The following is a 24,582-nucleotide window of genomic DNA, read 5'->3' on the forward strand; positions in this document are numbered from 1 at the left end:
CAACAAAAATATGGTAAGTGCTTAAAAAGTCATGGTAAGTGGCTTATTACAAATACTTTTGTTACTTGTAATATCATTACAATATTGGAATATGAAACAAGCCAAAACTTGCTATTATCACTTTAACTGATCACACAAAATGTACCCTGTTTAACTGTTCCAACTTATAAGATTATTGATCTACTTTTGACTCTCTTTGTTGATCTGAGTACCCGAAGAAAATAATTAAAAACATCAATCTCCATTCAAATTGATATATACGAGATGCGCCTCGTAAATATCCAGATAATCCAAACACATCAGTTACAAACACGCAACTATGCCAAAGGGACCGTACACTTGTTAGTGGAAGCTTCAAATTTCAGCTATTCTCTCGTTATGTTATCAAGATATCGGACGGTTGACAAGCTCACCAAACACATCAGCCAAAATTTAGACCTAACTTAGTTTCAAGTAAGTTTCACATTTTTTGCCTCATTCAAGGGAATCATACTCGATAAAATATTTTTTCCACTACTAGGAATAACTGGTACATACACTCTAAATACAGTACCCACTATTTCAGAGGTACAAAACGGCCGTTTTGTACCCACTAATTTAGCAGGTACATTGTACCCAAGAGTTAGCAGGTACAATGTACCTGTGATTTCTTAGGTACAAATAATTTCATGGGTACAAAAGCTCCTAATTTCATGGGTACAAAACCTAATTTTATGGGTACATATATAGTCAGAAATAATATTAAGTTAGAGCTATAATTTCATATATCTCCAACCTATACTTAATATTGTTTCTGACTATATATACCTACCTACCTATTATACCTATTATATGAAGCCGCGGTGACTCAGTGGTAGAGCGTTCACCTCTGGTGCATGGGGTCCCTGGTTCGACCCTAGCTCTTGCCAAGTGAACTTTGTGGTGGACAAACACCGTGTGCATGGGTTTCCTCGGGGATTTCCCGTTTCCTCGCACTTTCTTTATTCCAACATTTCATTCATTTCTCATCATCGCAGTCTTCTTTAGCCTAACCGGCATAACCGAGGAACGTAAAACTCAAAGATTTCATTTCATTTTCTACCTGTGTCATTGAGAAACACAAGGTGACTCAGTCAATACCAGTACATATCTAGATTACAACACTTAACAACATTTGCTATTATAGCTCGTAATCTAAGCATTTCCCAGTCAACATTAAAAGTCACAACCATTCTGATTAAAGTAAATGTGGTAAAAATGTGACGGTTATGTATAAAACTTAGGTGGGCTCGGGAAAACTTTCTGGTGAGATAACGTGTTGTCCATTACACAAGTAGAAATATTGGTTTAATTTATTTTTTAAAAACTCTTAAATGGAAACAGGGATCATCTGACGCATCATCTTAAGACGAGATTTCAATATAAATTCAAAGGCGAAGTAAGTTTCTCAGTATTTGTACCCTGTTACTTTTCAGCAATGACTTTATAAATGATACTAAAATTAAGAACAACATGCAATTGGTTACATAAACGGTAATAATGAAACACTCACTTTTACAATGAACTTCTCACGAAATACTAGAACAAAATGAGATGGGCTCCTTTTTCCATCTAAGATTAGTTTTAGACAAATCTAACATGGCTGCCTCCAAAATAGCTTACAGAACACACTGCTAGAAATTTCCCGCATCCACGTAAACCCATTTACAGTTATACCTCTTTTACTTCAGAGTATACAGTAATCAGGGTGGCTCTGACTTTGACTTACCTTGCACCGTATCATATATGAATATGCCTTGTACTTTGAACATTAGTAACGATAATTGTCATACCTCTAATGATAATAATTGATGTTAAGGGCTACACTCATTCCGACATCAATGTACTGTGTAATCATATTTTAAATAATGCCTACACCATAATTAAACACAGAGATTGGAAGCCATGCTTCGCGCAATAGTGTACAAAAGGATAACTTAAAAAAAAAACTTTCAAATAGATCAACCCTATATTCAGTGGCGTATTTAGGCGGGGGCTTCCGGGCTTAAGCCCCCCCGAAATCTTACTTACTATAGTAAACTATATGAAATATCTTGCAGAATTTTCACATTTTCACGCAAAGACCCCCCCGAAAGTTAGCAAAGCCCTCCCCGAAACAAAATCGTAAATACGCCACTGCCTATATTTCTCCTTATTTTAAACACAGATATTTATTTGATTTGAAATACTTGAATACATTTTATATTAATTATAAAAGTACGGCCATTCGTCCTACGCGCCTTCTGATTGAAAAAAAAAATGGAGAATTTGTCCTTCCAGAAGAATGTGGACCTCCCATAAGAGTGAATATGGGTGTGATCTTATCCATGAAACCTTTGGAAAGCATTTTTTTTTTTTTTTAAGATTGGATGCCATACAGAACTTAGTCTTCCTTTCTTCTTAGTGATGCTTTCTATGCTGCCACAAATATGCGAAGTCCTCTTAACTGTGGGCAAATATTGTAGGACCTTTCGGACATTCAGCCTCCCCTGAAGGATCTTTAAGTTACAAGTTTTCTTATTAAAATAATGAAAATACATAAAAATACCATCGATGATATTTTCCATATCAAAGCTTTGCTTTTATGAACCCGAATAAAACAACATAATAGCTGAGCAATGCCAATACCTTTCATTAAAATCTAAGCTTTTAGTTTTTAATAATAAGTTTTCTTTGCTCAGCTATTATTTTAGTTTACGTGGGGCAAAATGTCACATATTCTTCTTCAAGCTGTGCAATGGGAATGAAGAAAAATACTTCAGTTTGCGCGTGTGGACTCACACCGAATAAAGTATAACAAATTGAATAAAGCAAATCTTGAAGCTAAGCGAAAAATTTCAAGAACAACCTCGGACCAAACAGGTTTGTTGGGGGAGGGGGGCGCGCTGATAATGCAAATGTGATGTTTTAACAGATTATTGTTCACAATTTTTCTCTGCTACATTATATAATCTTATTAAATAATAAATAAACATCATTATTTTAAAATGAAGTGCTAAAATACGTGATATACAGGAACATAATACGAGTGAAACAACGTTAAGTTTATTGCTATTGTTTAATTGCTATTCTTACAATTGTTTTCGTTATAATTTATAGTATTTTATATGGTGTCTACAGTTCGCTGCGTCTGATGTTTCATTGTCACGTGTCAAAATACAGGAACAATCCAAACCAAGTTGGGTATAATAAATTTTTAACGTAATAAATACATAAGAGCAGCAAACAGGCCTCTTCGGTATCTCAGCTGTTTCTCCATTTCCTGTCCACAGAAGTTTGAACTCGGCAGTATAGAACAGGGTTGGTCCTTGAGGTTTCAAAGTTTCTTGAAACGATTCCTGTAATATATATATCCAAAAGGAATGAGTTCAGATATATTTAATAAAATATAAGGAATACAGTATTTACATAAAGAAATAAAATCACGAAATAACAGTGCTATATCAAATATACAATAATTATCTTATCAAGTATAGCTTGAAAAGTTGTTTACATACTATCATTATGTAGACGACACGTTAATTCTCTATAAAGACGACAAACAAATAGAGGTACTCCTTAGAATGCTAAACAATATTAATTTTTTAAAAAAATGAGATATATTTTTTATAAATATGTTATACTTTGGTACGCTTTATAGTGATAACATGCTACAAAAACTGATAATTTTATTTGGGATACGCTTGTTCTTGTTAAAACTTTGTATTTTCGGCAGGGTTTGCCCAAGTGGGCGCAGCCCAGCCAAAAAAACTGGTGGGTTTTTTCGGGGTTTACTCACCTGCAAAACCCCACCTGGGTTTTAAGCTCCTGGTGAGTGTATTAGTCATACAACTAAGCTGATCACATTGAAAGTTTTTTTTTTTTTTTTTAACGAAATTTAGACCTTTAGGTATACTACAACATTCAATATATACTAATTAACTCTTTTCTAGGACCTTTGTAAAGTACTGAATGAATTAAAAAAAAACAGCTTGAGATAATTACATAATTAATTGAGATACTTATCCAAATTAATGTATAAATTATACTTATATTTGAAATAAATGAAATGAAGTCTTTGAGTTTTACGTCCTAGGGTTATAGTTTGTGGGTTAAATTAGCGGTGATGAGAAACGAATGAAATAGTGGAATGAAGAGAGTGAAACGAAACGGGACAACCCCGAGGAAACCCATGCACACAGCATTTGTCCTCCACAAAGCCCACTTGGAGAGAGCTGGGATCGAATTAGGAACCTCACGCACCAGAGGTGAACGTTCTACCACTGAGCAACCGCGGCCCTATTTGAAGTAAAATATGCAATTTTATATTAAAAGTTTCGATGTACACTAAATTAAGTTGCGACTGGTCCCGGGCTCAATTCCCGGTGGGGGACACTTGATCGAAAAAGTGTAAAAGCTTTTCCAGGCCAGCCATCTTGAGTGAGGTTTCCTGGGTTTTTCTCATTCACACCAAGCAAATCCCGGGATGGTACTTGACATACAGGTCACAGGCCGCTTCCTTCCTTTCCTTTCCTTGGATAGTGTGATTCCGAGAAACGTCGTCCCTCATGTTCATAGATGCCCACAACCAAGAACTCTAAATCCTAACGTAACTTAAATAAAGTTGCATTATCGGAAATGAACCGTCTTGAAATAAGTGCTCGGGAAGTTTGCGTAATTGAATGTACAAAGCATCGGAAGTGAATACTTCAACAATAAAATTATTTATTTTACATTGGAAGATATTTAATTTCATTTAAGACATTTTTAAACATTTACTTTGAAACAAAGATATAATTCATATTGTATAAATTAATATATTTCGTATTAATATTATTAGATACACCTGTACACTTACCCCCCTCAATCTTTTTTTTTTAGATTGTACTTTTTATTGAGAAATTGGGAGTTTTTTTAAAAAAAATCTTCTAAATATTAAGCGATTGGATACAATTTCCAGGATTTGGTACTTTATTGAATGCTTAATTCATTTTGGTTACCAGGTAGCATCAAAGTAAAAGTTGAACTCCCCGCTGGTCTAGTGGCTAGCATGAGCACTTTCGGTGTAGCGGGTTCCGGGTTCAATTCGCGGCGGGAAGTCTGGAAAAATTTGAACGATTCTGGTGGTTCAGATTTCACCTTAAACTGTAGGTCTACGTCCCATACAGGCCCGCTGCTGAATAGGGACACTTAACTTCAATAACAAACCAACCAAATTTAATGTTAACAGAGAGATAAAGAATAGTAATATTAAGGAGACGACGGGGACTTTAGCTTCTTATTGCAGCATCTTCAAGAAAACATCTTTCATCGTTGGCACCAAAACTACGAACATTATGTACTATTAGCTTCATAATACTTATTTCAATATAGGCCTAAATAATATTGGATTAGATTACAAGTTCGCAATGGTGGTTTCAGAATATTTCGCCCGAGACACTTTAAAAATACGAGAGGTGAAAAGAAATATTGCGAAAATATTGGTAACACATTGAGTACGAGCGGATTTATGACCCCAGGGAATTTTTTCCGAGTCGCCTCCTGAAATCATTACTGCAAGTACTGGTTGGTTGGGTGTATTAGGAAAGGGGATTCCATTGCCTCCCCCTCTCCTCTGCGTCGTCACTGTTCCTATTCTGAACGTGACAGAAGCACCAAATTCAGTATCTAGAAAACAAAAATAGAAAATCTTGAAGAGATCTTTATGTAGCAGTAAGTAGAAAATTGTTGCAAATTGTGACAATGACAATCTTGAAATATAAATCTCATTTTAACACTTTTACCCCACAGACATTTAGGTATTTCGAAAAAAATAAAACAAATTAAATCCGAGAAAACCCATATGAGCCCAGGTGGAATGGTTTTCTTCGAACCCTGAATTTTGGGCCCTGATTTCAGTAGCTCTTGACTTTGGCCGGGGACGGTACTCTTAGCTGTTAAGTTTCTAAAATCCACAAAAAAACATGCCCCAGTCAGAAGTTGAACTTGGAACATTGAAGTCGGCGCCTGACGCTTCAAAGTGTACGACTACTGCGGTCTTACTACGAGACAAAACTTCTTTCAGAACTGCAAAAATGGTTTCAAAGTACTTTTAAATTTTCATCTGCAACAGATGTAATCTGTTGGTGGTAGAAGGATGTCAGAAGAAAAAGAAAAAATACACAATAAAACAAAAATATAAATATTATTAAGACTGCAGCAATTCCGTAGTAAAGCTCGGCAGATCGCGGAAAGATCTATGCAACTTTAGATACGTATGGTTTAATGTATTAAATTTAGCATTTCAATCAAAATACAATAAATTGTATGTTGAGCATTTACTGACATAATAATTAGAGCAATTTCTTCAAAAGTGTTGAGTGATTGGAAAACGAAACTGGTACATGTGATTAAGGGTATTGATACAGTAATTAACTAATTGGAAGTTTGCTAAATGTAATAAATGTATACACATACCTTTAATTATTACTGCTATTTAAAGATAGCAATATTTTCTCATTTTAATGGTAAGAGAACATTTACTTGATCTTCAAATATCAAAGCGAATATTTATTAAAACAGGGCATTTTGCTACTATCTATGGGTCATAAAGTATGGGATTACTTATTGAAATCACAACGCAAAAGCGAAGAAACGAAATTAATCAAATTGCGTTGTCCCAAGTCCTTTTATTCCAACAAAAAATAAAGAATTCCCTTCTGTGCCCTACTGCCATATAAGTAGATTTCACTAAAATACACGACTATTGCATAACAGGTTATTAAAAATTCCTTCCTCAATATACTGTAATTACTGATGATGATCTTAGAAACATCCGAAACATTGATGTTGCGATTTCTAATAAATGTATTTTCGAAATAATAAAATTTGCGTGGCCGCGGTGGCTCAGTGGTAGAGCGTTCACCTTTGGTGCATGGGGTATCGGGTTCAAACCCAGCTCCCGCCAAGTGAACTTTGTGGTGGACAAACACCGTGTGCGTGGGTTTTCTCGGGGCTCTCCTGTTTCCTCCCACTATTTTCATTCCAGCATTTCATTCATTTCTCATCTTCACCGTATCCTTTAGCCTAGCTGGCATAATCGTGGAACGTAAAACTAAAAGATTACATTTCACTTTTTAATAAAATTTGCAAAAGATAAAAATAAGAAAAAATGGTTAAAGTGTCGTACATTACCTATGTTAAACGAGTTTTAAAAAAGTCGACACTGGCCTTATTGAAGGCACCATTAGAGCATTTGCCTAGTATGACTGAGAGAAACCAGGGAAAGACTTCGGTCAGGATAGCGGTTGCTGAGCGCAATCCAGGACCTTCCCAATACGAAGCCAACGCTCTACTAACTGAGCTACGGTTACTCGGTAATATAAAACAATACTTTAATATAATTACTTCTAACTCGAATAAATAGTCAGATACATTTTCTGTTGAATTTGCAGAGTTTAAGCTCTCATTAGGAACCGGCCAAGGGTTCATTTGGTACGACACAGGTTTGTTGTTTCTCTTTTGATTTCAGTTTTTGCCTTTTTCTTTGATGTGCCAATCTTACGAAAATATCCTTCGAAGAAGCAGAGGAGAGAATTGTTACTTTTATTTTACCAATAATAAGCTAATTCATGATTATAAATCAAAATAAAAGTTACTGTGCTTTAAAGTTGAAGTAACACATTTGTATTATACTCGCGCTATTTATTTTTATTGCATCAGACAGCTATGCATTTGCCTTGTAATCGATGTCTACTTTCGAAAAAAGGTATATTTTCTTATCACTGCGTTGCATAAGGACGTTAAGGCCAAATAAAATTATTTATATCCATATGTAATTTAAATAAATAAATAAATTTATTTCAACAAAAAGCCGGTTCAAATAAAAAAAAACTGGTTTAAACCAAAAAATAGTTTTTTTTAAAAAAAAGAAAAAAGAAAAATACCTTCTTACCAACCCTGTGTAACAGACAAACACTGGTACCCAACAAAATATTTTCCACCAGTTGTATCGGGTAATATTAAATGTTATTAGCGTAAGTTATTTTGGGGTTCCTATAAACATAAATTACACACGGGTAGAATCACAGTACTTACAGACAAATTGTTGAACGGATCAGGAAAGCTTCATGAAGTGATATTTGCCTGTTTGTTTGTTTAGTTTCAGATATTGTTTTTTCTGTTTGAGTTTGCGATACTGAGCAAGGAACACTGAAATTTCGAAGCTACCGTATATTTTACTTATATATATATATATATATATATATATATATATATATATATATATATATATATATATATACCAATTTTAAGCTAGCACCGTTCACGAAAAGAAAAGAGAACTGTTGTAGGTCCGGTTCCTAAATCTTTCTTTCGATCGTTTTTACGTTAATTTTTTTTTTTTTTTTTTACTTTGTACGAACTCTTGTGGAATATCAGTTAGGGCCAGGTTATTGTAAGTCCTTTTAGTTTTCGTCGTTACTTTTCGTGATGTAAGAATATGTGGTGGGGTATGATGGAGGGAGAACCCCTCCCCCATTATATTGCGAGTGTTATTGCCGCATTTTCATAAAACTAGGCATTTTCTGTGTGCACATTGGGAATGTTCTCTTTGCCATGTACTTGTATACGGACTTCGAGAGATCCGTAAAAGGTAGAAAGAGGGGCGCAACGTTATGATTGGTGTCTGAGGAAGAAGGAGGCATTTGTGCTGTATCGAGGACCACACGAAATCGAAAAAGTACCAAAGTGTACTACTTCTTGGTTAGATTACATTACGTTACGTTAGGCTAGGCTAGGTTATGTTCAGTTACCTTCAAAACAGAGGCATGTAAACTTTTACAATTTAGCATAGAAAATTACTATGTTGGGCGTGATAAATTGTACCGAAATCATGGCGATCCGTTCTCTCATGGTTCGCCCTTTTAAAACTGAAACATGGCATAAACTATGAGCGCTAGTTTACTGTACTTGATTTTTCATTGACCGTAATTTTATTTTTTATATCGGACTTCCGAAGAATAAATAAAATAACACGGCTTCAGTTTTTAAAATAAAGGAAGAAGAAAGGGAAAATGAAAGAGGAGAAGAGGAAAAGAAGAAAGGAAATAGGGAAGGAAAATGAAACGAGAGAAATACGGAATGATTACGGGAAAAACGATAAAAGGTTATATTAATTGCTGAAGAATAACCAAATTAAATGAACTACTGACAGAGAATCCAATTTGAAGTGATTTAGAGTAGACACATGCTCCCACATACAACCCAGACCTGGATCCAGGTAACTACACAAGAGAGAGTTATCCAGACCCAGCCCCGGTGATGAGAAAATTTAATTAAATTAGTTGTTAATTATTTTGTAATGCCAAAAATCCAACTAATATTTAGCATTTGTTGATCACAGTGGAGATAGCTAGCACATTTGAGCTATTCAGAAAAAAATATATATATATGTATCAATATTTATTTAATTTAATAACTGTCTTTTCTTTTATAGATAAAATTCTGGACATTTGATGAGATCGTCGTTTATTTTAGTATATCGTATCAATTTGGTTTAAAACTTAATTTAAAACTAAAGCCCGTCTCACACGGAACTGACTAAGACCTCAACCCAGGCTACAACTTAACAGTGTTGCCTAACTCAAACTTCTATGCAATTTCTTTTATCCTGAGGTGTTCTAGGGATCTCAGACGATCCTTAAAACTAGGTAGGTTTTATCAGCAGAGCCTCTCGTGGTCGCTTCATTAAAACAGACGAAAAACGCGTTACGCACAAAGACATCAACTGTCCTAATCGTAAATATTATTGTTTTTCTATTTCACGATATGAGTTCATCCGATGAGGATGAAATAGCCATAGCAGTGATAACTGCTCTGTTGCTGACACAAAATCCGCCCTCCCCTCCCCCCAAAAGAAACATGAGAAAGAGGGGCTGGTGGACCAGGGAGTGAATTCTTCTCCGCAATAATGCACAGGAAAGCACCGTATTTTCAATGGTGAATAATTAACTACTTACAGCAGATCCTCGTTCCTACAAAAAAAAAAAAAAAAAAACTACAGCATGGATTATTCAGAATTCCATACGCTATTGAAATTAGTAACTCCGAAAATTCATCAGCAAGATACGAGCATGGGGGAGTTTGTATCAGCTGAAAAATGGTCTGTAGATCTTTGGATCCACCAGATTGTAGAACTGAAAATCAAATGACTTGTCCAAATATGTAAATGAGGGCAGTTATCAGACGCGAAAAGCTAAAATAAAGAAGAAAAATGCCCACATAGCCCCTAAAGTAAACTTATACCGCGCCGGGAACCTATCTCATGCACTACACCCGGAATTCTTATATTGTGCCAGCATTGTGGAACTGTTCCCTAAAATTTCAAGAAAGCCACATAACAGTGATGACAATTAACGCTCATTGTTTCTGTTTTTGGCGCTGGTTTACTTTTGGCGCATCACATCTGAATTTTATGTTTAGAAGTGTAGGATTACTACTCTAAACTTATTACAAGTGCTTTACGACGGATAAAATAAACGAGTTGATATGAAAGATGCCTGTATAGAAACTATTTTCCACCGGCGGTGAATTTCTGCAGTTTACAGAAGTTGTATTTTGTTTACAAGTGGAACGCTACTAGTATAAAACCATGAAAAATGCTATTGAAACTCGTATCATTGTTAAAACCCACTCGTTTTCACTACCCTCGCTAGCGCAGGTTGTTTTGTGTTTTTTGGGCTGTAGTTTTTATGCATGCATCCGGACGCTGTATTTATACGCAAATCGTAAAAGAATTATAATTTTACAACAATTGCTTATGATACCCCTTGAATTTTAACTATGCCATGTGGATATTTTCATGTCGCCCAGCTTAAATCATTTAGAAAACAATAAGAAGGTAATTAGTGAAAGGATTCTAATTTTTGAACAATTATTTCGAGTAGTGCGTCAAAAGTAAACCTGCACGTTTTTTTTAACATGTTACATTTTTTAGAATACAAATTACACAATATACTTAAATCACCTATTTTTATTCTTTTAAAGGATGTAATTACATTTGTTCACACCAGCAGCGTTTGAGCGGATACCTTCACTGCATACCTCCTCTAAGGTCTTTTATAAATATTTTTACAAATAATATAAATCGTGCTACAAAAGATCATATTTTTCGTATGATTCTAATGTTTCCCTTATCCAGGCATGATTGTTTTGAAATTACAGCGATAAATAAAGTTTAATGTCGTCAGGCGCTACTCTTTTCTGATTGGTAGTTGTATGCAAGTCCAGATGAAAATAGAAACTTTCTATTTCTTCCAAGTTAGGATCCAAATAAGGACAGCAGAAAATTTCAACCTGAACTAGGGGCAAGTTAGCTCTCACACGATCGTTAAGTAAGGTCGTGAATTTTAGATCGTGAATCGCAGCCTTACTTCAGTCCCGTCTGAGAAAGGCTTAAAAGAGAATGAAAATGTGTGGCGGGGGAAAATTGACACCTGGGTACGGTATATCGAAAGTCTACTGTGTATTTTTATCTAATTTCATGTTACCACCCAAATTATTTCCGCTTTGAGCAATATAAACAATAGTAAAATAGGCTTGTTGAGTGACGCGAAAAAAAAATCTAAATTACAGAGTTACACTGAACCAAAAATGCAGGGAGTTCATCAAACTATGTTTTCAGCTGGTCAATAAATTCCATGATTATTCTAAAAATGTTTTGTAATTCAACCATATAATACTATTTACAATGTCAGACCAAATTTTCAATGTTGTATGTCAATGTAAACAAATCTTCCCCCAAACTATGAAGTAGAAAGGTAGCCTTCTGTATTTGCACAAACCTCTTCCTACACGACTCGGGTGTGAAAATCAATACCCGGTACCCGAAATAATCATAAGAATACTAATAATCCCACATTATATCACATATATTTCTCGAAGTGCCTTCTTATCCGTTAATATTTACTTCACTATAATCAATAATCGTATTTATCATTCATATTCATATGTACTCATAACTAATATGTCGTCGATTTACTAATAGGCACCCTATACTTCATATTACTGACTGTTCGAGGCAGTCACATTCATTTAATATACTTATATTCAACTAAAATTCAATAAAATCGTAGTATTGATTAACACACGGAAACCGTGTATGAACTCAAGACCATTTAACTTCAATACCTAATACATTTCCCCTCACAGCCAGGAAAATTACATGTTTACACAGTTAAGAGAGAGAAATTATCAAAACTGATTTTTTATTTAATGCAATTTGCTTAAACTACAACAATGAACTTTCATTCTGCGGTTACGAATCAAAATAAAATTAATGTTATGGTCTGACTTGAAACACAAGTTTATATGGCTGAAATACTATTTAAGGAAATAAGTGAAGTTTATTAACGTTAATGTTTCAGTTGTTTGATTAGATAGAACGTCAAGATCTTCAGTAATGTTGTATCAAGGATCAATATAGCCACCAAATGGTTTATCTAAGCCAGGAACGGTATAGACTTTTAAATAATAACTAATTTACCACGCATGTCGACGAACCTATTTCACTATTGAAGTACGAAATTTGGTCACAACGGCGCTGTACTCGCATGTGAATTCTCCTTGTACTCAGTCTATTAATTCGCTGCTAAAATTACTGAAATGCCTTGACATTCATGTCAACGAACTATAATGGAAAATTTGGTAATGAACAACACACTGTCCAGTCCTGGACACTCATATCCCATACTCATCAACATACTACAATTAACTACCATTCACATCACTACACAATTACACCTACTAATACATATAACTCGATACATACTACTCAAAATTAAATGCAAACCAAAACCACAAATAAATCATCACTAAACCGGCTCTGAATTCAAAGAATAAACTGATCTAGGACCTGGTGGCTCTACTTATAATTACTACATCTTTACCAAAACAAAACAGAAGATGATTTGGAGATCCCCTTCCTGAAGGAAGTCTCCCAAAAACTGGTAATTCAACCCATTTTTTGGTGGGAAACGGTATTCATTCTAGAAATCTGAGCGGGAGCTCCTATCTAAATTTACTCAAACATAATCACTGAAATCACCTAACAACATAAAATACTAGAGATACCGTCAACTTAATGTTTGACGAAGGGCTATAACAGTTTGACTTACGACCATAGAATCCGATGCCAAAATACGCAAGCAACCTCTTCGTCTGTGCTCTTCATTACCCATAATCCCCAAATAAAATTGTATCAATCAAAGCAAGGAACTTGGTGTTGAGAAAATAAACCGAATAAATATTTACTAAAATTCTAAATATAACTGAATTTTAACATAATTAAAGTATATCAAAATAAGTGGAAGGGGATTTAAAATATTCTTTTAAATTCAGATTAGTGTTTAAAGCCAAAAATTTTACCCAATGGCGGATATATAATTTCAACTAGGAGTGAAACGGTACTACCCATAATTCTTTGTAATAAATGGGTTTGCTTCTAAAACAATCATATACTAATGTAAAATAAAAGTAATTTTCCCTCAAAATATAATATCTACCGTTTTGTAGTTTAAATAAATACTAATTTGGAGAATAATAATAATCAAATAACTAAAATATACCGACCGAAAAGTATAAAAAAAAATTACAGATAAAGTGCGTTCCCTCCCAACAAAAATTCTGTACTATCAATGCTGTGACAGTATGTCATAACTATTTGCTTATAAACACGGCGTCCGGATGTATACTACAGTGCAAAAAATCAAACCAACCGATGCTAAGTAGCTGCTAAAATGTAGGAATCCTATCTCACTGAGTCAGGGCAAGGCGAAGGTATTGAGTCCGTGCGGGGTGCATTGATCAAAGCAGGCGTGTCAGTGATGATGGGTATGCGAGTGAGTAATGAAAACAGGTGGTTACTAGTTTCAATAGCACCACTTCATATTAGTAATCATTTAGTTTCAATAGCTCCACTTAAAAAAACATTATATCGTGCCTTTCATACAATTTCAAGAACTGACGTTCGTTATTTTCGCATAATTCTATAAAATGCAAACACGATATGTTACAACCTTGACATACACACGTTATTTCCACACTGCCTTTTCCGACACTAAATCATAAGTATGCTTCTCTGCCAAATAGTCCCTTTCGCCTTCACATACAGTGTCACTTACATCAAGCACAACCTACAGCAATCACTTTCTTAACTTCAACTATTCCCCTCGCCTCACTTTCACTCACTCTTCTTCACAAACCAAAATAAATGATTCAATTCACAGGGTAAATTAAAAAGAAATGGTCCGGCGATACAACACTTACTCCTCTCACACCTTCACTTATTTGCTCTTCAATCTACCTTCTATTGAATTCTCGAAGTCCTTGCACAAGTACAAGGTACAGGGATTTAGTAAACGTTCCCTTGAACATAAGCACCAGAAGCCATATATACACAATCTATGCAAACAAATGAAATGCAAGGTGTACGTAAGCATGTGTGTGAAACCCAATTTGTAATACTTACCCTTGCACTCTGTATTCCATAAATGATTCTTGATTTTTCTACGTACGTGAATGACCACGGAAAAGTCGCAATACTATTTAGAAAAGTCACGAAAATTAGCATGTACTGCATGTTAAAAAAAAAGAAAGAAAGAAAAGAAAAAAGATAGATTAAAATTTACATTTCGCAATCGGCTTAAGAATCGAATTGTTAATCGGCTTAAATTACTGTTTAACTATGAAATAATATAGTATACATTTTAGACAAGTTAATTCATTTACAATATCCAAATACAACTATAAATACAGAATATTCCACTTACTCTTATATATGAACCGTTTGATTGATTACTCGAATCTTCCCGATCTTAATTGAAATAATGTGCACACAACACATCAACCGATAACACACAATATGGCGTATGTTCATGTTGGTATCATGTACCTTCTACTATTGTCATAGGTACATTCTTCGGTACGAATTTACTGTACTCATAAATCTTCCATGTACCCACTAATTCATGGGTAAGAGGCTGAGATGCGGTGTGTACCCACTAAAGTCTTCGGTACATTGAATTTTCATAGGTACATCAGCGAAGTACCTTCTATTTCATGGGTACTTGTGCAAAATCATGGGTACTGTTTTTAGAGTGTAGGTCTCCGCTCATCCCGATAATAGGCGATATCATCACTTTTCTTCGGAAAAGTTAATAGGTCTAAAATTACAACAAGATGCTCGAAAGTATCAGGGACTAGTGAACAAAAATAGGGCTCCCGGAATATAGAAGCTTAAAGCCGGATAGTAAATGAATGTTGCCACCTACAATATTAGAGGACTACATAATATCTAATTTCGAAGTAATGATTAGCATTACCAGTACTATAATGAGAAAAACATGCTGGGTATGATTTGCTTATGCTCATAATACGAAAAAGAAATTAATTACATTGACCACTACTGGCTTCAAATATTTAATACGAATATTCTTATAATCCCACAAAAAAGTTGAATTTACACGTGCAACATTTTACTCACAATGTAATCTAAGTCGCGTAACAATTGAGGTGAACAAGATAGAGCTCAATCATAAGCGTCGTGGTGGCAATCACAAGTGGAGAATTCCCTTACAAAAGGAGCACAACATCCCAATTTTACCATCTTGTAACACGTATTCTTTAGAAATCAATCCTAGTGAAGGCAGTACACTTTTTACTATTCCACGATTATGCTCTGAAGCTAAGAGACAGTGATGATAGTGACAGAAATAGTGAAACGAAAAGTGTGAAGGTGGGAAGAAACAGAACCACATCAAGAAAATCCACGCACACGGCGTTTGTCCATTACAAACCTCACTTGGCAGGAGGTAGGATTGAGCCAGGAACCCCACATGCCAATAGTGAGCGCTATACCAGTGCCACCAAAGCTCTATATATTTAATATGTGCTTGCAGCAGATAGTCTCAGCAGGTTACGTACGATGTGGCAACAGAAAAACACTTTTCAGCTTCAAATATCAAACGTTTCTAATTTTGCTTAATATATAGCAATAAGATACACAACAAACGTAACTTAAAATTTAGCTTGTTGAAGTTTCGCGCCCAATCAGCAGCAAGGCTCTGTGAGACGTGGATTTACAGGTGGACTCCACAAGCACAATGAGGTATTCAAATTTTATAATGTCTCTCACAGAGAATCGAATCATGACCATGTAACTACCAGATCAAAGGGGAAGGCTAGTTTAGGTTATTTCCTATTCTCATTGTTCTTATTTGTTTGTTATTACTATACATTGCAGAATGAAGATGCCTTTCTCTAAATTCTAATTTATAATATTAAAAAAAGGTGCATCACGAAATACGAATTGCAAAATCACTGTCAGATATTTTGTACATATAATGCAGAAATAATTTTTACTACGTGTTTTTTTGGTTCAGAGTATACTATCCATTTCAGCAACTGGGCTACATGATACAAGTATCTATAACTTAACGTTAAATCAGAACCACATGAACTCACATCAGCAATCGAACCTGGACCTCTCGCGCCGAAGTTGCGTACGCTAACCGTATGGGCAGAATTAAATCCGATATACATAATTTGTAAGATACAAACTGATATACAGGTAATAAACATTAGACATCCATACGTTATGATCAATAATAGTTATTGTTTTCAAATATTTATTTTCTTTAAGTTGCCACTACATAACAGTTGTACTACATTATAATGAGAAAACAGCTTGACTTTATCGTCCCTGGATACCGTTTGGTCTTCAGACGTGTGAAGTTTAATTATACTGTTTGGAGCAAAGTGATAAGATGTGATCAAGAAAGAAAATTTCCCATACATCTTACCAGCGTTCCCCACTAATCTAGCGGCTAACGTAATCTTTGGTGCATGTGCTCTCAGGTTCGATTCCATGTAAGAGCACTGAAATCTGAACGCATCATGGTGGTTCCGATTTCACGTTAAACTGTAGGTCCAAGTCTCATATAGCTTCGGTCTGAAAAGGTACGTTCATCTTCAACAAAGAAACGCTCAACACTAGAGAAGCACGAATTCAACTACTAGAATCTTGTAGTAATGATCTAACATTAGAAAGAAAATTGTTGCTTTTATTTATTAAAGTTTAACGTTAAGGTTAAGATGAAATCTGAACCACCACAGAGTGATCAATTTCAAGGCTAATCCGCCCAGAAATTGAACACAAAACTCTGTGAAAAAAAAAAAATGTGAAGTTTGTAACTACCGATATATTATCTTCATATATGCACATTTTAATTTTTCACGCTCACAGAGACTTAAAGTGAATTCGATAAAATCCATATAGGTTCAGGTGAGTTATTTTTCTTATTGAGGTTTATTAAACCCTAATAAATACTACGTTTTAGTCCTCAATGCTGGTGTAGTGGCTAGCGCGTTCCCGTGTTTGATTCCTGGCTGAATCACAAAAATGTATCTCTACCATTCACTTTCATTAATCATCTGTCTCTTTAAGAGAATATTCGTCGGGTATTAAACTAAAATAATATTTTTAAACATGGCATTTTCTCGGCAAAGTTTGGTTCATAGTGAATAGAAGATTGGAACTAGGAGAATTATTTTTTGACGCAGCACAGGATCATAATAACCTGAAGAAATGAAGGCTGGAAAATAGACGGAGAGTTATGACTCTAAAGGTACTGGGATGTGAGTTATTTACATTCAGTTTTGATTTAAATACATCAGTTTATCATACCTAAATTATAAGCAAGTTTTTTTTTTTTTTTTTTTTTTTTTTTTTTTTTTTTTTTTTTGTCATACATATATAAAGTGTCTCAATTTATAACGGCCACCTCAGATCCGTCGGCGGCCTAATTGGATGCACCTTAAAATACACGCTTCAACTGCAGATCGATAAGCAAAGCCGCTTTGAAAATGTAGAGTAGAAGCGTTACGAAAGTTAGGACTCATTTTTTAAAAATTGAATGTAATTTCTTCTACAGCGTGCATTAGCGCCTAGCTTGTATCACGGAGCAAATCTCGTACAATTAGTCCTTTAGGGAATTTGAGTAATGTTGCTCAAAAATACTGTTTATAGCTATAATGATTTTGTGCTCCTAAAGTAAACCAAATTAAGATTCTCTATTGGTACACCTATTCTTAACTTGCACTTTGAAGATGAAGGGGCCTGTTTTATATTTCCACACCTTTAAGCTTACATTTACACTAATCTTTATTCTACTCTGCCTTACACAACCATAGGGTTAACTTTACAATGCCCGCTCCAGCTAGTACAGTCACTTAGAAACGAGAAATTATACTCTATTAATTTTACAAAAATAGGTCAAAACGTGCCTAATCTTAAGCTAACCCATTTCTACTCTCACTGTACTTATCTTCTAACTTACTCTACCCTACCCTTTTAAAGCGTGCCTACTTATCGATGCGCAGCTGGAGCGTGTATTGTAGAGTGTACCCAAACCGCTTAAAGCACACAGAACTGAAATCAACAAAATTTTGATAAAAGTTATTAGGATTAATTTAGTGAATACCGTACTGGTTATTGACTATAACCTCACAACAACAAATATAAATCCATGTATCTAATTACAAGTATTAAACTACATCTGCTTACCTTGCTACGTTCTTCGGGAACCGAAAAAATAGTTTCTGGAAAAGTGCTGGTACATCGCAGCATTTTCTTCCTGTAAGATAGTGATCCCTTGACATACGATCTATACGCTGATGAAAGTCTTGCGCAGCGCTTTGACTCATTAGGCCCTATGAAATAAAATAAATTCCACGAGACGCTTACACATACACACAAGCCACGACCAGTTATTGTTCTGAAGTCGAAAAATTGTATTAAAATATTAAATTGTTCACACTAATTATCTTAAGTCGCGGCACAAGTCACAATCAAAACTAGCACTTGACGCGGATTGAGTATAGCCCGCTCCCCCCAGTGATTTTTAACGAATCAAAGTGATTCTAACGACTCATACTAGTTCATAATGAATCGGAATCTCATGTTATAAAGATTTAAGGTGTAAATCGTGCGGTAAGGAAACTTTAGTATAAGTAGTAGTAGTAGTAGTAGTGGTAGCGGTAGTAGTAGTAGTTAGTAGCAATAGTAGTAGTAGTAGTGGTAGTTAGTAGCAATAGTAGGAACGGGTTAGAAGCCCCGCAGGGGTTGGTTGGGTTCTGTTCTCGATATAAGTAGTAGTAGTAGTGACTCTTCCAGTTCCGGTGACAAAGAACTGGGGGGAGCGGGCTATACACAAGCCCTTGACGCAAAAATATCACTTGTATAAAATAAAATTAGTATACGAAACGGGAGTTCTACAGTAAACCAAACCGTAATCACATACAGAGATACAGGATTTGCTATTCCCGCTAAAACGATAAAGATGGATGGCTACCTTCTGAAACAAGAGAATAGCGGTATGCGAGTGTGAGCGACACTAGCGACAAAAAATCTCACATGAACAAAATCTGTACTAAAACAGTATACATCCGGGTTCCATTACGCTTTCCTCCACATGGTACAAGCTTCTAAATTCGAACGTAAAAATGAAGCGTTAAGGTTTTAGTGTTTAAGTACTCGCACCCCCAGTTGCATAGCACTGCCCTAAGGAACATTACTGACATGCCTAGTACATTCCTGGCACATGCCAATGCCAAGTAAATGTGTCAAGTACATACACGGTACGTGATATACACATAATAGATACATTCCTCGGTATGTGTCATGCACGTACTTTTGGGCGGAAGTAACCTTATTCCTTACATGTGTATTTCACATGATTGCTCTATTCACGTACCTATCATGTACATTCCAATGTACCTCGAGGAACATTCTTTACACATGATCAGTATGTACTTGTGTTGGGTGGGGTTACACTGAAAGAAAATGGGGGACGCTGTGGTTCAATGGTAGAGCGCTTACTTCTGGTGCGTGGGAACAGGAAAAGAGAGTTTACTTCTGGTTCGATCAGGGGAAAAGTAAGTTTGTGGTGGACAACATCGTGTCCGCGGGTTTTGTTGAGGTATTCGTTTCCTCCAACATTCACTTGTCTAAATCATCGTCTTCCTTAGCCTTAAGGGCATAATCGTGGGACGTTTAACTTAAAGATTTCATTTCATTTTGTGTTCTGTATGTCGAAATAATCATGCTAAATTGACTCTGCAAAATACTGAATTTTTGCAGTAACGCAGCAAGCAAACTGGGAATTCCATTTCTAATTTGCGTCCATATTTTTTCCCCTATTACTACTAGTAAAGTTAATTAATTCAAGATAAAATTATTCTCCAACCTGTAAAAAAAAAAAAAAAAAATACATGTTTAAATCTTTCTCTTTCTTTCTTTCTTTTTTCTTTTCTTTTTTTTAAAACTAAGAAGAACATTGAAATTTCATGTGAGAGTACAACCATGTGTTGGAAATTTTATTATTATTTTTTTTTTCTTAAACCACATTTCTAAAATAACATGCTGAACAGCGAAACACGTTATGACCGGAAGGAAAGTTGCGTTCAGCGAAAAAGCAGTCATCGACGAATGTGCGTAAAAGGGGTTTTAGACCGATTCACTAACCAGTCGACCTTGTACAGTAAACTCTACACAGAGACCAGCCCAAAAAATTGTGGCGTCGTTAAGAAGAAGAAGAAGAAGAAGGAGAAGAAGAAGAAGAAAAGAACAGGTTCTTCGTCAAAACAAACTCCTCGCTTCTTTGTGGATACGAATAAGACAAATCACGGGATTGCCCTTTTCTTCTGCCCTCTTCTAGCTCATGAGCAATGTAATTTCCCCGCTTTGAGGTTTGAAATTAATTGATACGTACATCAAAAAATTCCTCCTTTGCTACGTCTTATAATAAATAATTATTTTGGCCTTGCTCATAATGATAAAAAGGAAAATTCCGTATCTGTTTCTCAGCCTGTCAGGAAATTTTTGCAACAACTGTTAGTTATATAGGGTGTTAATGAACTAAGCTTATACTGACAAACTTTAAGAGGATTCCTCAGTTCAAAATAAAAAAGAAAAATAATATGGGTCTGTGGGAAAAACTACAAAGTTTAGGACTAGGAAAGATTGGGAAAAATGAATTGAAACTCGTTATTTCTAACACTTGCAACCATAGAGTGCCGGTCATATCGACGTAAGGAAATCACACATATTTCTTCCAAAAATACATATTTTAGCAATAGAACTACCTACCTACCTAACTAACTCTATAGCCTATGGAACCCGGAGATTCAATGCTGTGTTTACAAGGGTCTCCACTGACTTCTGTTCTTATACAACTGGAACCAGTTTCTACTTTGTATTCCTATTTCTGCGAGATTCATATTAATATTGTCCTCCCATCTGGGACTCGGTCTTCCTAATGGTCATTTTCCGATTGGTCTTCCAGTCAAGACTTTGGAAGCGTTTCTACTTTCTTCCATCCTGGTTACATGACCTGCCCTCGTGAGCTCCTGAGACTTGATGACCCTAACAAGGTTTGGTAAACGGTATACATTATGCAATTTCTCGTTATGATGTTTCCGTCATCCCCCATTCACGTTCCTCTTGGGTCTGAATATTCATCTCAGGATTCTATTTTCAAATATTTTCAATCTGCGTTCTTCCCTCAGAATAAGCGACCATGTTTCGCAACCATACAGAACAACAGGCATGATTATCGTTTTATATATTTTAAGCTTCAAATTCCTCGACAGAATTCACGACAACAAAAGTTTTGAACTGAATAATAACACGAATTCCCTGATTTTAATCCACATGTAATTTCATCGTGAATATGGTTTTCATCTGTTAATTTTGATACTAGATATTTGAAAGTATCCACTTTATTTGATATTTTAACGGATCCACAATTTGCAGTATTACGATTCCGACGCACTTCCATGAATTTAATTTTCTCTGCGTTTACTTCTAAACCCATGTCCCTGCAAACGTTTAACAAGACCCCTGCATTTCTTTCTCTTGTTCCCCTATCATTCCCTATTATTGTTACATCATCAGCATACGCCATAACCTGGTGAATACCATTCAGCTCTAGACCCTGGTTGCTGTCTTTGATTTTCTTTATAGCGTACTCCAGAACAAAGTTGAATAATAATGGCGACAACTTAAAGATAGGTCCAAAGTAGACAAAAATGAGTTTAAATCCTTGGTAGCAGTGAACATTAAGTTAAAAAAATAAATAAAAAATACTCTCAAGAAAAATTCTTCAAAATGCTTACATACAAAAAAAAAACTAATTATTATCCCAAATATTTTTCCTACAATGACCTAGTAAACAACTTTAATTTTCAAACTTTAGAAAAAAGAAGATGGATGTTGGACTTGTTATTCTTATACAAGTTATTAAATAATAAGATTGATTGTATGGAGTTGGTCTCGAAAATATCATTGCGGATTCCCACTTGCAAAACCAGAATAGAGAATACAGGTACATTTTATTGTGCGAAAGCCAGAAGCAATATATTATATAAATCCCCTATGTGGAGGCTGTGTAAATTATACAATGATATTGTAAATAAGCTTGATGAAGTGGATGTATTTAGTCTTTCAGAAAACAGGTTCAGATCATATGTAAAACGAGAAATTTTCTGGAGAAAAAAATTAAGAAATTTGTATATGTAACATTTACTGTATGTACACAACACTGTAATTTGACATTAAGCCTATTGTGTTGTATATTAAATAAATAAATAAATAAATAAACATGGAATGTGTCGGTGAGAAGTCGAGAGTGTTAGGGATTACCAACCCATCGATTCCTTGTGTTCGCAACAGAGAAGGCGTGGGTCAATGAAAAACTTGACCCCCGATCTACTGACCCATCGTGACTCACTCTGACCCACTCCTACCCATTACCTATCATAAACCCTCCGACCTACTGTGACCTACTACGACCCACCAAAACCCAATCGTCATCAACTCTGAACCATGATCCACGCTCTCCCCTCCCTGATTAAAGAGTTTACACTTGTAATAAAAAAAAAGGCTGTGAAATTATCACTAATTGGAGTTTGAGTTTCTATGGTCAATCATTCACGTACCGCTCTATTACAATACTGGTGGATCTGATCTTTACGATATAAAATTATAGTGTTTGTCATGGGCCAAATTACGATGAATTTCAATTTAATTGTCATATGTAATTATTTCCTTGTTGAATTACAGATACTTTTTACTGTAAAATAGTATGAAATTTGAAGGTATCAAATTAACGTAAAAGTGTAAAATTGCCCATATAATTAAGCATACCGTACAAACTTAAAATTTCCGTGTAATTAAGCTTACAGTACAAATTTTATTTCTATTTTTCTCACAACTTTATGGCTTGATTGCCTTGTGCTCTGAACGCTCCATATAATAAAGACAAGCTTCAGCAATTATTATAATAGAAAGCAGTAGATATATAATGGAAGCACTGTATTTTTTTGTTTCTCAATTAATAATTGTTTCTCAACTAACATCATTTTCGATTATTTTTGGAAATCAGCCCACTACCAGTTCCCCATATATAGAAAGTGCCCCTCATAAAATGAATTTTAAAAAAAATGCTAGGACAGGTTCTGTTTATTTTTAATAAAGAGTTAATATACTGAATTTCAGCTCCCTAAGTTGAACGGCTCGTGAGATTCTCAATTTTTCCCAAAAATTCTAAGTCCTACTTCCCACTTAGGATAGGTATTATAATGAAAGCGATATGATAGTTGGTATTAGGGCCTAACTATATACCAAAAGTCATTTCATTTGAGATCAGTCACACGCAGTTACATTCAGTTTTTTTTACATAATAATTCATATGTTACGTGATTCAAAACATTTTTTTCCCAGTAGTTAGCATCTCTAAAAACTTACAAAATGTATCTCAAAAGCCAAGTAGTAAGGTCCTACTGATATTATTAGAATTACAAATATCCATATCCAAAAGTACCTGAAGTTCTTTTTCACTTAGATACACTCACCTCTAACAGTAAACTGTAAACAGAAACAAATGGAAAAGGAAGACAAACAGAGACCACGAAAATTAAAACCGGTCGGCCTGTAGACAGATTCACCAGTGTTCAGAAAATGCTGTCTACAATGCACTGAGCAGAGTGGGTCGGTGGGTCAGAGTGGGTGGTGGGTCGCAGTGGGTCACGTCCAGTTGACCAACGACGCACTCACAAATCTTGACCCACTGGCCTCACTCGATCTCTGGTTTGGAATGACGTCTGTTGCGATGTATTTTTTCACACTTTGGATGGTCCTAGCTCCGAAACTATACACTTTTTTTTCAATGTCCACATGATTTCTTCTATAGGACATCTCATAGTTGAAAATCTAAAATTGTGAATAAGGGGGGGGAGGGAGAAAACAATTTTACGTACGCCACATATATTTTTTTCTCAGTGTAGCAGATTTCTGCCACTTCCGGCTTTAGTAGAGAGAGAAGGGTGGAGAAGTATCGTATTCTTGGTAAGCCGAATCGATTCCAAAACCGTATCCCCGTATAGCGTAGTCGCTTACGGTCTCGCCTTTGGTGCGAGCGGTCCCGGGTTTCGATTTCCAGTAGAGGCACTCATTCGAAAAAGTGTAATAGCTTTTCTTCAGACCAGGCA

The 24,582-nt window shown here is 35.4% G+C and overlaps 1 protein-coding gene and 1 long non-coding RNA gene across 5 annotated transcripts in view; one reads left to right on the forward strand and one right to left on the reverse strand.

The window, feature by feature from the left end:
* The window catches only part of LOC145681149 (uncharacterized), a 469,136-nt gene extending 449,642 nt beyond the window's left edge, over window positions 1-19,494 (reverse strand). For 3 of the 4 annotated variants that reach the window (XR_014130734.1, XR_014130735.1, XR_014130732.1), the window contains exon 1: window positions 18,599-19,494. This is a non-coding gene — a long non-coding RNA (uncharacterized LOC145681149). Of the gene's footprint in view, window positions 1-3,035; window positions 3,357-18,598 lie in introns of those variants that run through there. The other variant, XR_014130733.1, reaches the window with a different exon arrangement.
* The window catches only part of LOC145681148 (protein THEM6), a 156,710-nt gene that overhangs the window by 67,653 nt on the left and 64,475 nt on the right, over window positions 1-24,582 (forward strand). The gene's annotated exons all lie outside the window — the stretch shown is intronic.

Source organism: Thermobia domestica, chromosome 3, assembly GCF_964235325.1.
Source record: "Thermobia domestica chromosome 3, izTheDome1.hap1.1, whole genome shotgun sequence".
Classification (NCBI taxonomy): domain Eukaryota; kingdom Metazoa; phylum Arthropoda; class Insecta; order Zygentoma; family Lepismatidae; genus Thermobia; species Thermobia domestica.